The following is a 14,569-nucleotide window of genomic DNA, read 5'->3' on the forward strand; positions in this document are numbered from 1 at the left end:
ACGTTTCTTTCGTGGGTTTCAAGTAGCAAATGGACTAGAGAATGGCAGCCCATTTAATAAAATTACATATTATTATTTTTTTAGATTGTGGGCTGGACATGAAGGAAGGAGACATGGGCCATTTTTAGTTTTGTATTATCTCATCAATTTACATACATACGTAACAAAAAAAAAAGTAGGTTTTTGTAGGTTGAGGGTGCAGCTGCGTGGACCAGAAGCCGTGGGACCACCCACCTGTTGAGGCTGTAACCCGCTGACAGAAACAAGGAGGAAGAGAGGTAAAAAGAGTGTCAAAATTCGTGGGTCCCACCCTTTATACTATTTTTAGTTTACTAACAAAATCAAACATGGTGATGATATCTACACAATCTCAAATTGTTATGTACACAATCATGATGTTTTACAGTATTGTACAGTATAATACTGTAAAACATGAAGGTTGTATATATAACAAGCTTAAGTTGTGTACATATCATTTCCCGATAAAAAAGGTGCTTTGATTTTGCTTGTCACGTGTACAGAAGGGAAAAACAAGAGGACCATCTCTTGTTAGTTTATTGGTCCAAGTGTGCAAAGAAGACAAGGAGATTTGAAATTTTTTTTTTTGTTGGTGTGTGGCTAGTGACAAAAAGGTGTGTGGTTCTCTCGACATCAGAAGGGGAGTGATTTTATCAGTTTCAATTTATTATATGCTTTGAACGTTTATACTGTGTTCGGGTGATTTTATATGAACATATTTATTATTACTACTTTTATTTAATTGTTTGTGTCTATGCGGATGATAAAATACTAGCCTTTAAGAGCCCGTGCGTTGCACGGCGGGCCATAATAAAAACCAAGTATAAAATATTAATGAACTTATTAAAAAAGTACACAACATCGTCAATATAAAACATATTAGTAGACATTTAAACAAACAATGTTTTTAATTCAACCAATGCAATTAAGTTGTTCTAAGGATTGTTTAATGTTGAGACCGGTTTAATGATAAAACACGTTAGTAGTATGTTCACATAAAACGTTAGAGCCCGTGTAGCAAGTTAAAAAGCTTTTAAATTAGTTGCAAGCTTCTAGAGCTGTTAAATGTTGCTAGATATCATTTACCACTATCCAAACATGTTTTAGGTGTGTTACTTCATTTGTAAATCAACTAAAACTTTAAAAACCCAAAAAACAACATGCAAATGACTTGTATTTGGACTTGGTAGGGTACTTTAAATTTTTTTACGGGTCTTCAGTTACAACTTCAAAAGCAAAAAAAGAAAACCAATATATGCACTGATGAAAGATAATTACTGTTGTATGCTATCAATTACCCAAATGCATATGCGCTTTGATGTACGTTGCTTTCTTCTATAACCCAAGTCCAACTATATAACCAAGAAAGTAAACAAACTTTAAATTACTTTAAAAGAATTGAACTATTTATATACAGAAGCCAATAAAAGATAAACACGCATACACATAATATCAAAAAAAACTGTCACAGGTTCTACACTACTGGCTTTTCTAAGACATTATAAAAATGTACTCCGTATTAAACACTAAACACTAAACACATATTTGAAGTGGCATCCTTCTGACTTCTTCGAGCAATGTTTTCAAGTTTTCGAGGCCTCTCTAGAGCACAATCTTGACTAACACTGAAATAAGGGAATGTACATGTAATTTTAATTTGATAAATGTGACATGTTTGAGATTATTAAAATACGGAGTAATTAGAAAGAAAAAACTAAAATTTACCCGTCATAGTAAATGGCGTCTTAAATGTCACCTATATCCTACTCTTAAGTCTTATTTAATATTAGCCTTCATTATTCTATTTCGTATTAGTAGATAGCCAAATCTTTATAACTAACTCAACTACGAAATGTATAAGCATCTTGCCTATATTAGTAGAAAGCGAAATCATAATAACTCAATCACTCAACCACCAAATGCATAAGTAGTGAATCACTATCCTAAATTTCAATGGGTGCATTTAAGATATGAAAGAATCAAAAAATAAAATAGTACAAAGCAAAATTAGCTTACACAAAAATAAGTGTGTAAAACTATTGTAGTTAGAAGGTTGTACACACACTAAATAAACATGTGTGTGAATATCAACCTGTTTGACCTATTCGACCCGTTTACCATCCAGCCATGTATTTCTTACCCATTTGAACTGACCTATTTTCCAATTCTACATAAACATATGGGTGACTATCAACCTGATAGATGATCAAACTCCACAAATGTAACACGAACCAAAGGTGGAATATAACTAATGTTCACTTACATTCACTTAACTATCATTAACTTCACGGAAATCAGAGTTCTTAAGAGCTCACCAACAGTTTTTGGTACAATGTGGCATGAGCCTAAAATTACCTGTTACAAAAGCAACCATGTTCACTTTAGTTCTTTCCTCAAATCTTTTTGTGTGGGGTGGGGAAATGACCCTAAATAGAGACTATTATTGGACTATTGCCTATTTGTTAAGTAACATGCATCTATAAGAATAAGACTAATCAGCAATTAACATAAAAGCTTACTTTGTGCTATGAGAAGCTGTTATTTTTAACCTGCAATCACACCAAAAAAAAAGAAGCAATTTATGTAAATCAAAATTTAACTGTAAATCATCAACGATACAAAACTGATATTTACAAATACAACATAAAGGGAATGGGTCAGCTGAAGAAGCATACCATCTCAATCTCAATACTAAAGCAGCTGTAAAATAACAAATAAAACCATTGATAAGTAATACAAGTAACGAAAAAACAATATATATAATCATAACTAACATGTTCCTAACTAATCATTAAAGATAAATATATGTACTGACAATGTCTGCGGTTAATCAACCGACCCATTTTGATCCGCAGTAAAATCTTAACTACTTGATCTAGAAAATTTTGACCATTACCAAACCCACATTCGCCAAGACAAAGAGCATTTAAATTAAAACACTAAACCATATTACCGTCTTCAATGATCTTCAAAACTGGGAAACAGTTTGCACCAGTTCTGACTGTTTAAATGACAATTTCAATATTTCTTCACAACCTTGTTGGAAGGAGCTTTGGCCCTTAAATGCACTCCTCACAATTCGATAAGTCAGCCACCACGTACGAAATTCGTGAAAACTTTGAATGAAGATGCTGAGATAATATCAACTTGTTCCTGGAAATGCACTATTATGGTGACAGATATTATTAAAAGGTAATAAAAAAATATAGATGTTTCTATATACCTGATCATTTGTTGCTATTACATAAGAAACGAAAAGCCATTGCCAAACATTGGCCTGATCAGTGTCTGCATGCTTAGCATCTTAGCCCGGACATTAAGTTGTAAATAGTTTAGTACATAAATCTTAAACCACATATATTAAGCAAAAAATAAAAATAAATAAATAACCACTTTTTGGTGTTGACATTTCATCAAACAGGTTGTGTGCATCATGTTGACTACCGAACAAAAAAAAAACATATAACCCAAATTCTGAAATATGAACACAAAGCAGCTATAACTTATAAAAAAAAGAACAACCACTGATTACTTAATTTTTTTGAAACTAATTGATTATGATGTTAATTATCAATTTTACGCATAACGTCCGAACAATGAAAGACGTAAACCGGAAAAAAAAAATTGAAACCGTTACCTTTCACGGTAATCAGTGGATTGAAAAGGAAAGAATCGTTCGTCAATAAAACCACCGGAAACCACCGCAGCGGTTAAAACCGCCACAAACCTTCGATTCGTGATCCATGTTTCTTTTGTCATTTTAATACGAATTGACGAAATTTACAAAAACGAAAGTTACCGGAGAAAGATGAATTATGGATGGCAACCGGGGTAGTGTTAAAAGACTGAACTCTAGGTGGGTCAGATTATCCGGCGAGCTTCCGTTCATCGGACCTATGAGATTCATCGAGCAACGGTAGTAATACGATTAATCGGTACCGTTATGCTTGTAAAAATGTATGGAATAATACTATAACCTTTCCGTTTGATTTTGTCATCGAAGGATCAGAGAAATGGCTGGAAGATCAAGCATGGATTGTTTCGTTTTTTTTTGAAACTAAGAGGAGAGAATAATGGGAGATGAGAGAGAGAATGGATGAAATAACGCTTGCTTTGGTAGTGTGTTGCTGTTATTGTGGACACGTGTTATCATCATGGGACAATAGGAATTAGAAAGTATGGAGTAGTATTGTGACACTTGTCAGTTGGAGAGTGAAGGGACGGGCTTCTGACACATTGGCAGTAGATGTCACGCTTTATGTGATGTAGGGAATTTGTGGTTTAATTATTTGTGTTCTTGTTGAATCATTATTATGAGCTAAATTTATTTATGTCTACTTAGGCTAAATACTATTTTGGATGTACTTTTATGATTTTATTATCTTATGTATGATGATTTATTACTTGAATACATGAATGCTCTTATTGATATTTTTATGCAAATTAATTGATAATTGTGATTGTCCAATTTAGTGAACACTATAAGGAGTCTGTTGCATTTATTTTCAATTGTTTGATCCATTGCTATCTAATCTATAGTGGTTGCCCAATTTAGTGACGTTTATTAGAGTCTGTCATCATTGTTTCAGGTGGTTATTTGGGTTGGGTAAATTGAGCACTATCTGGACCAAGGATATGAATTAATTTGTTAATTAGTTGATATAGGGGTTGATCGCGTGCAACGAACGTTGACACGATTGTTGATTTCAGAGAACTCTATGTCACAGTTCAAGTCTTTAAATCAGTCGAGTTAGCTAGCCATAGTTTAGAGGTCGTCAGTAACAGGGAACCCTACACTGTGTAATCTGAATTGTTGTGTTTACTAAAGAGAACTCTTGGTGAACCGGTCAGTTGAATTGCATATGTGTGATATTTAATCAGGACTTAATTTTAATACATCCAGCATAGTGAAGAAAGCCTAGGTGGACATATTTTCTATCATTTGTTTTAAATCTATTTTCATTCCGTCTTTATTAATATATAAAAAAACCAAAAATATTGTCTTTATGTTTGAACCTGTTTCTGATTTGGCTAATCGTTAAATAGTCAACCCAAATTGTTTGCATGTTTATTTATTTCATTTTTTTAGTTTAAATCACTTATTAGTCAATAATCTTGAATTGCGTCTAAACTGTCCTTGAAACGATACTTGAAATTACCAAATCTATACTACTACACGATCGGGTACACTGCTCGTGAATGTGTAATATTCTTTAAATCGGTATTTTTTCTAATATAAATTATAGACGCGATTTTACACATCAGTGGTCTCAAAGTTTTAATATCTATAAAAAAAATGCACATCTGCGTTACAGTAAATGGTCATGACTACACACATGGTTATTATCTCGTCGATGGTATTTATCCGTATTGGGCTACACTTATTAAAGCATATTCATCCTCAACTGACGACCTAGCTGCAAAGTTTACACGGTTTCAAGAAAGTGCACGAAAGGATGTCGAGCGCACATTCGGTGTTCTTCAAGGTAGATTCAATACATTACGTGTACCTGGACAACCCTTCATGTTAAAAGAGCTGCAAAATTATGTCGTTTTACAACATACACATTTTCCAAAGGACAAAAACAACAATGTTACAAAACTCCCCCTCAAACAATTTTCCATGTGACAACTTCTCATGGGTTAAAAGTGTAACTTTATTAATTTATTAAAAACACTTACACAAACTCCACCAACGTTTTTAACGGATCACATCTTCTCACTCGCTGCCAGTTAAATTCTTATAATGTCACCGTTCAACTCGAAATAATTTTACGAACACAACGCAACCACCTATACGCGAAACGAACACTTTTTAAAAACATTAAATAAAAAATGTCCCGCATTTTATACGCTTGTATTCTATTGCACAATATGATCCAAGAGGATAACGGTTTTAGTATAACTTCACTCGACGAAGAGTATTTAAGAGAGCCAGGAAATCAACCTGCTTTTGTTAGGAATCGAAATAGTAATCAAGCAACACGAGAAAAGGAAATACGAAACAAAGATGTGCATAATCACCTTCGTGCAGACTAAACCAAGAATATATGGAATCTTCCACTAAATTTCCGCCGCACCATTTAAAGACTATTTAATTATTGCAATGCTTTTTTAATGAATTTTTATTGTAATCTTTTATTTTTAGGACTTTTAAATTATTGTAATCGTATTATTAATTTTATGTTGTGTGATTTATTAAATTTATTTATTTTTTATAATTTACAAAATAATAATATAACTAATTAAACAAAATAAATTAAAATCAAAAAAATGAAAGAAAAATGAAAAAGAAATAAAAAAAATACCCCACCCCTACCCAGCAACACGCCACTCAGCACGCCACCTGATATCCCTCTCTCGATATGGCCGAAACGGACGGTTTTATTTATGCGGTGTCGTCAGGTCGCAAGGCGTCAGAATCAGCTGCCAAGAGGGGGGATCAATAGTTTTAAATTTATATTTAGCGGGGTCTAAATCGTACTACTCCTTATTATGAGTAAGGAAGTATGACCTAGGGTCGTATTTTTAAAATATAGTTGAATCGAACCTATAATTAAATCTTAAGATAATTCTAAAGTGAAGGAGTAGTGGTTTATACCTAATTTTTGGGTTTTCTAGTTTATAAGATAAAGTAAAGTAAATGCGATAAAATTTGTGATTCAGATAAGGTTAAAGCAAGTGCATACTATGGTTTCGTCAGTTACTTTGCCGAGATTATGGAATGCTGGCTCACGAATAGGTAGTGACCTTGTGTTCATTACATTGGTCCTAAACGCACCTGTCATAAGACATGTCACTGGGTAATGCGTTAGGCTTGAAGATTCTGAATAGACAGCAACGTCCCTTACCCCCGATGCCCGTGCAGTCTGACTACAGGCATACAGTTCAGACGGCTCATCCAATTGAGCGACTCGGTTGGGTGACGTATTAACACTCCACAAAGGTCTAAACTTTCTTAAGTATAATAGAATACAGGGTTTGCCATATCCGAGAGGCGTGATGTGTTTTGATGCTTTCGTTAATGATTGGGTTAAAAAGATAGTTAGGCCCTTAAAAGAGTTCAACCATAAAGAACACCATGGCCAAGTCAGGTTTGACTTCCATGAACACATTCGTTTATCCAAACGGTCCAATCCTTTATGTGTTTAAACAAACAGTTCTTTAATTAACTAAGAATCCCTCAAGCGGTGTGCAATGCTTGAGACCGCGTTATGGTGAAGTGTACTGATATGCCTAAATCGGACAGTTTATTTATGCGGTGTCGTTAGGTCGCAAAACGTCAATTCAGGATATCAACAGAAGAAGTTGATTATTTAATTTATATATGCTGGTCCTAAATCTATTATTCCTTTCTATGGGTTAGCAAGGGCAAATATGACCTAGGGTCGTTCCTTGAGCGGTCGAATTTGAAACGGGGCTTATCTAGATAATTTAGTAATTAAGATGGGTTTGTACACAATTTAGTATCCAAGACTAGTTGCCAGGTACACCTTGTGTGGAGAGACAGGATCCTTTTGGTCCCAATAAATTGGCGACTATTTGGAAAATCCAACAACCAAGTCCAACCGGTTTATTCTAGACGCCACTTTTATCCGGAATATCAAATTATGTAAAGGTAATAGTTGGGTTGATTTGATTTATAATTGTATTTAAAATATTAAAGCAATATAATTAAAATAAGTTCGCTAGCATGCAACAGCTAAGGACAAAGAAGACGTGGTTCACCATGATTTAAGATAACGTAGTGTCAGGATGATTGCGAGACACTCATTGGATAGATATACCTTGGTGTAAACACTAGATTCCCTACTAATTGATTTCGAATGTCACGAGGAACTAGGTTATCGTGATTCTGATCGGATGGACTTTGCTCAACTCCCGTCGCTTTATCCGGTTTGAGGATATAAGTGGCCCATCTTGGATGCAATGCATACCTTGGGCGCACGAATAAAGTAGCATAGCCATATATAGATAATATTCGAACTTTCCCAACACCTTAGTGTATCACCTAAGTGAGTGGTTATGATTGTGTTTCGAATTAGTTTCTGTCAATGGTTTGGTAAAATCTAAGGTGTATAGACAAATTAGAACCTCTTCTAGTTCTCAGTCATCCTTAAAGATTTATAAACTTAGTTTTTATTGTAGTGCGTAAATTCTCATTTATGACTTAAATCAGCCCTTACGATCTACCCAATAAATCCCTTAGTTATCCACAATGGACTCCACTCTCAGTGTTTCCTAGAATGTATTTCTCATATAGAGGTTCCATAATGTACTTACACCTATGGTGGTTCCATAGCTTCTAACCTTGACCATGCTCAAGTGGTCCTATAGTACATCAACACTGTACTCTACTGTTGCAACAATGTTTCCTCGAGTCTTATACTCTTGACCAATGTCTTGATCTGGTCCTATGATAAATCCCCATGTACTTTATAGTATTTCCAATGGGTTCATACCTTGACCAATGTATAAACACAAATAATTAATTACCTTATAATTGTCGACTTTATAAAAGGTTTTAATCACGTTTATTGGTGGAAGGACGATAATAACGAGGTTTAATATCATAGACAGAAAGCGATTATGAAACGATAATCATCCCTAACTAACATTATTAAATCATGGCAAACAATCAAGCAATTACTCACACATCATGGCAACAAGCATTTCTAATATTAATAAATCACAAACATCGAGTAAGAATATTATAATAAATTAATAAAAGAAAGGATAGATATTACCGAATAATGTCGGCAGAATAACACTTGTATTTCTTCCTAATATCCATAGCGTTACAATGCTTGATAGCTTCTACTACTAACTACATACTAATCTCCTATTGATCACTAGAGAGCGACAATAGAGAGATAATTATACTTCCTAATCTCTGTACTTTTCTCTCTCTAAAATCTAGAGAGAGAAAGTAGAGAGAGAACTAATCTCCTATAGATCACTAGAGAGTGACTATAGAGAGATATTTGAGAGAGAAGTGAAGAATTGGTGTGTGTTGAAATAAATGCAAAAAGCTCTTTAAATAGGCAAAATTTTCCTGGCAAACGGCTGGCAGGCCGTTTGGCAAGCAGTTTACAGAGCCCATTTGACCAGGTAGCCCGTTTGCTGTGCCCGTTTGCCTTGGCCGTGTGGCAGGCCATTTTCCCTAGTGGCAAGCCGTTTGCTGGATCGTAACTTGTCTTTCACCGTTTTCGCTCTAGAATCTTCGTTTTAGCTCCGTTTCTGACGATTCTTGCGCTCACGCGTTCGTAATTGAATATCCTACAACATGAAGTTATGTAATAAACTTTTTCAAAAATTATAAAGTAAGTTATTTAAACGCGAGTTAATCGTCTTAGCCGATTTTGCTCGTTTTTCCTCGTTTTTCATTCATTTTTAGTGATTCTTAAAACATAGCATTTGTAATGACATAATCTACGAAATGAAGCAAATAAATACTTATTTAGATGATAAAGTCAATTACTTTATCATTAATAGGGCTAATATCGGGGGTAAAAATGTGACTTTTTAGCCGATATCAAATATCCCACACTTAGACTTTGCTTGTCCTCAAGAAAACTTTTCTTTTATTTTGAGTTCAAGGGTGCTTCTAGGGTTTCCGTTCTATTATTCAAGTGGCTTGTTATTTATTATAAGAGAAAAATCAGACTAACCGTCTTCTAAAAGGGTAGAAACTATCTCTGCAAGCATGAGGAGAGGTTACATGACATTGGCTTCCTTACACGGGTCACTCAAATCACTCAAGTGTTTGGGGGTTCCCTACCAATCTATGAAATGAAATCGCTCATAGCCAATCATGTTGCAAGTATTGTCATAGGCTTAACCAAGAATCAAATCTCCACCGGTTAGATAAGGACGGCACTGATCTTCTCCATAATCATTCTTTCAAGAGGAAGAGCGGGTTTAAAGGTTGGTTTGCGGAGAAAAGTGAAGGTTTTGATATGGCGAAACGGGTAATTTTTGAATCATTGAAATTTAGAGAGATTCGATAGATTTGGGTTTCAATGAGGATATACTTTTTCTAGGAAAGATGATACTCTATTTCTATTGAAGAGTTCCTTTAGAGGGTGCTGATTTTTAGCGAAGACTATGCTTCTTTCTGCAATCCTTCTGAGTCACAATCTTCATTTTCTTGGGGGATCTATGCTTTTGAAGACTTTTCTCTTCTTTATTTTTGATACTTTGATCAACTTTTTTTTTTTTTGCATATCCCATCTTCATAACTTTGTCTATTTCTTCTTGTGCCTACAGAGAAAGGTATTTCACCAGAAATAGGTCTTTTTGACCTATCAAAAACAGTCTGGAATTTCGGAATTTTTCGACAAGTGTTTGAAGCAAACTTGGTCGATCTATCTCTTTGAATCTCTGAATTTTGGAAATGAGAAAGAAAAGAGGGTGGAAAGGGTAACATATTTGATAGTGAATTTGGGGTGAGTATTTTATGATTCATCAACTCTTTAGGATGAGTTGGTCGGTTTAAATGCATGGAGTGGAAACGGAAACAGATGGTTTTTGTCTTCTCTATTCAAAATGATTTCGGAAGGAGTATCGCACCTACACCACGTATGGTGCTTACTAACCATTGGCCTCGAAATGTAAGTCAAGGTCAAGTTCTAACTCTAAATGCTAACATCAGCACACTCAATGGAAAAGATAGTGAAGCATTAAAAATGAATGCTTATTGGGCCATTTTTGGGGTGCCTCACAACAATTATATTGGGTCGATAATTCCTAGTCATGCAATGCTCTTTTAGAGAATCGTTTCATCCTTAAGAAGATTTCTGTCCTCATTTGTCTTAATTTTAGAACAAACACTCTTGATTTTCGAAAGTACTTTTTCAGAAAGTATCATTTAGCCAAAAATTTTGAAAAATTTATGTTGAGGACAAAGAATCTAAATAGTAGGTATACTCGAAAATCTTAGTAAAATTTTTAAGTTAAACATTTTTCGAGCATCCCGTAGCTAATTACGGTGTACTACACCGCTATCTCACACTTAGAGGAACATTGCCCCTAATGTTCATTCTTAGATTTTAGGGAGCTAAAATCCCACACTTAGATTTGAACATGTCAAAAAATGTATCTAAGCTCAATATCGGGTTGGAATCCTACACTTAGTGATAAGCTTAGGATAGGGTATAGTTTAAGGATATAACGAAGAAGAATAAATAAACTGAGAGAAAGAAACGAATTACTCCCCTTGGGCTATGAGCCGAGGATCTGAAGGTAGACTGAGTCCGAACCATCTTCTGTTTGATTCGAATCGGTCTTCTTGAAGTGTACTCGAGCTCATTAGGGTGTTTTCATCCTCCATACAACATCCACCAATAACTTGTAATGAAATAATCAACGGGTTTCCTTGTCGTTTCATCATTATTCAAAGAGTCTCCACCACAGGCATCAATAACTGTCTATTACTTGTAAAAATGGAAAAGATCAAACCTAGACATGTGATTAAGCTTTTGGCCATAGACTCACTGATTCGCGTTTTGATGAAAAAGTTATTTGAAAACTTGAGGGTTTCAAATTAGGTTTTTGAAAATTCAACAAATCAGTGTATGACTAAAAAGCTTAATCCCACACTTAAAGTGTTGACTACCTTTAATTTTAAGACTTTTGAAAAGCAATTAATTCACTTAAGCCCTAGACAAGTAGGAGAAGTAAATTCGTCCTAAGAAACGTTGAAAATTTTATTTTAAGATTCACTTTTCACTTATTCAATTAACCTAATTACCCTATCTAACTACTACTAAAGCTATAGAAAAATAAACACATAGGTTGCCTCCTGATAAGCGCTTGTTTTTGTTCGAGTCACGAGCCTGACTCTAGTCTTATTTCTCAGGAAATCTAGGCGTCTCCCTTGCATCCATCAGTAGACATAAGAGGTAATATTGGAACATACCGATGGAATTGAATCGAACATAGAATAAGGTATGTCCAATGAGCGAAGAAGGTGGTTTGAAGTGAATGCTTTGTTTAACTTGAGGTAAAATAAAGCTATCAATTCCTTCTACCTCCTTGATTTGTGCGGGTTAGTTAAAGGAGTCCTCATCACTCCATGACGTGTATGTCATTATGTATTTGAGTGATGGTTTATAGGGTAGCCCTAACACAAAACTCGTCTTTAGTGACTTTTGGTTGGTCATAATGTTGTACTCTAGGCATCGAGGTGGGACGATGTCCATTGATGTCTCCAATGTGGTAGCAGCATTAACAACTACTTCGATGCTAGAATCTTTCTTCTTATCCGGGCTTTCCATTTCAATTTCTTCATCAACCTCCTCGTCACTCTGGTCAGGAGTATCAAGAATAATTGGTTCAGAGAGTTCTTCTAGAACGAAGTCCTCTCCAGTCATTAAAAGATCAAAATAAAGTGGGAGTGAAGATTGGGTTGGTGTGGAGTGGTTATTCTTCTCGTCTTCTACTTTTATCTTCTTCTCTTCATTCTCGGAATAGAAGGTGACTTTTCTAGTGGAGATGGTATTTACTTCGGCGTTCCCATCAGAAGGACATACAAACTCGTCGATCGTAAAACTGACCTCTTCTCCACGGGCTCTCTAGTCCGTGAATAAACGTCAACGATCGCTTTGGATGTATTCATGAAAGGCCTTCCTAAGATGATAGGGGTTTTCACGTCTTCTTTATAGTCCATAACCATAAAGTCGGTTGGAAAAATGAATTTTTTGACCTTAACCATGACGTTCTCAACTATTCCCTTAGGATATCTAGTGGATTGGTCAGCTAGCTGGATGCTCATTTTGGTAGGGTTAAGGTTTTCAATTTCGAGTCTCTGGAACAGTGAGTAGGGCATGAGATTGATGCTGGCACCAAGGTCAGTGAGAGAATAGATAGTACCAGATTGGTAGATAGAACACGGAAGGGTAAATCGTCCGGTGTCCCCTAGTTTTTCAGGAAGAGTATTTAAGAGAATGGCTGAACAATCCGCGTTCAGCGGGACATTGGGTACTTCGGGTACCTTATCCTTGGTTGATAGGAGTTTCCTAAAATACTTCTTACCATGAGGATTTTTGGACACAGTGTCCAAAAATTTACTGTCAAGCTTGAAAGATTTCATCTTGTTATGTCTTTGCTTGAGACGGCCCGGGAATGGAATGGATGTTTTCTAAGTAGGTTAGGTGATGACTCAATGACTACTACCGAACGGGTATTAGTTATTTTATTCTCCTTAGAAGAAACTGAAGGTTGGCTATGTGCCACCTTTGAGTCATTTTTAGGACAACCTAGAGAATCGAGACGTTGATTTAGCTGGCTTATTTGATTTTCAAGACTACTCAAGTGATTAGTCATGACTAAGTCAGCTACGTCTTGTCTTGCTGTGATCGTGTTGATGATTCGCAGTAGGACATCGTCTGGACTTGTCTCTGGTGGGGTAGTGGGTTTGGTAGGTTGGTTGTGAAGATGATCTAGGATCTTATCAGAGTAGACAACATAGTCCTCACATTCAGCCTTGTATACCTTGGCTGGATGTGGGTCAGTACAATTCTGGCATAATTGCATTTGAGACACATGTTGTGGGGGGTTTCTTTAGCTCTCCGACTTCTTTGGTAAGGTTTTCTATTTGGTCCGAGAGAAATTTGATGGTTTTATTTTCGATAGGATCGGAGGCGGAAAGTGGTGTTGCTGATGAAATGTGCTCTTCCGTGTTTCAATCGTGATGGTGCATAGTCATCTCCTCGATCAATCTCCAGGCCTCGTCAGGAGTGAAGTTCATGAAGTTACCTTGAGATACAGCATCAAGAGTAGACTTGTTGTTCTGATTCAGACCTTTGTAGAAGGTCAAAATTTGATCAGAGCTCTCAAGACGATGGTTCGGGCATCTTCGAAGCAAATGTTTGAATCTTTCCCATGCAGTGTAGAGTGATTCATCGTATTCTTGTTGAAAGTTTACGATATCATTCCTAAGTCTGATTTGTTTTTATGGGGGAAAGTACTTGATTAAGAAAGTTGTTGCCATTTCCTCCCATGAGGTGATAGAGTTGGGTTCTAACCCCTCGAACCAGGTTTTTGTATGAAGAATTAAGGAATAGGGGAACAGATACAGACGAACTACATCTTGTTCAACCCCGTTTCGCTTATATGAGTTGGATAAGGAGAGGAATCTATCTAAGTGAGAGTTGAGATCGTCAATTGGTAAGCCATGGAATAGACAGTGATTCTGAATGAGTTGTATGATGCTATGCTTAAGCACAAAAGACGCTCCGTTAACCTCTGGATAGAGTATCGGTCCTCCTCGTCCTTCTAACGAGGGTTTGGTGATGTCAGCGAGAGTGATGCGTGCGGCCATCGTCGAACTATTGGCAGGTAAGTGTGGATCTCGTCGGATGGGTACAATGTATGATATCGGATAGAAGAAAGGACGTGTCAGAAGAATTCTTAGCGGTCTAAGTTGGTTAAACCATCCTAAGGGTTCACTAATAAGGAAGTCCATTTTAAACATTTTAATTAATCTAAATTAAGCTAATATTATCTAACCTAACTACGATAAACTAGTAACTTCTAACAAAGCTAGTCT

The 14,569-nt window shown here is 35.8% G+C and overlaps 1 long non-coding RNA gene, 1 other non-coding gene and 1 pseudogene across 5 annotated transcripts; 1 reads left to right on the plus strand and 2 right to left on the minus strand.

Moving 5' to 3' along the window:
- LOC139853716 (TMV resistance protein N-like) overlaps positions 1-14,569 on the minus strand; it is a 273,112-nt pseudogene that overhangs the window by 211,245 nt on the left and 47,298 nt on the right.
- Positions 1,175-4,061, minus strand: LOC139852640 (uncharacterized). 4 transcript variants are annotated; one of them, XR_011761134.1, is made up of 5 exons: positions 3,656-4,061; positions 2,972-3,321; positions 2,538-2,718; positions 2,282-2,373; positions 1,402-1,643 (listed from the first exon to the last, which is right to left on the minus strand). It is a non-coding gene; the product is annotated as an uncharacterized lncRNA (long non-coding RNA). The 4 variants fall into 4 exon arrangements; XR_011761133.1 differs by lacking the exon at positions 3,656-4,061 and having other exon boundaries at positions 2,538-2,567; positions 2,694-2,718; positions 2,972-3,633; XR_011761135.1 differs by lacking the exons at positions 1,402-1,643; positions 3,656-4,061 and adding an exon at positions 1,175-1,370 and having other exon boundaries at positions 2,972-3,633.
- On the plus strand, positions 13,857-13,963 carry LOC139856533 (small nucleolar RNA R71). Its single transcript, XR_011762009.1, has one exon. It is a non-coding gene; the product is annotated as a small nucleolar RNA R71 (small nucleolar RNA).

The sequence above is a fragment of the Rutidosis leptorrhynchoides genome, chromosome 6 (assembly GCF_046630445.1).
Source record: "Rutidosis leptorrhynchoides isolate AG116_Rl617_1_P2 chromosome 6, CSIRO_AGI_Rlap_v1, whole genome shotgun sequence".
In the NCBI taxonomy this organism is placed as follows: Eukaryota; Viridiplantae; Streptophyta; class Magnoliopsida; order Asterales; family Asteraceae; genus Rutidosis; species Rutidosis leptorrhynchoides.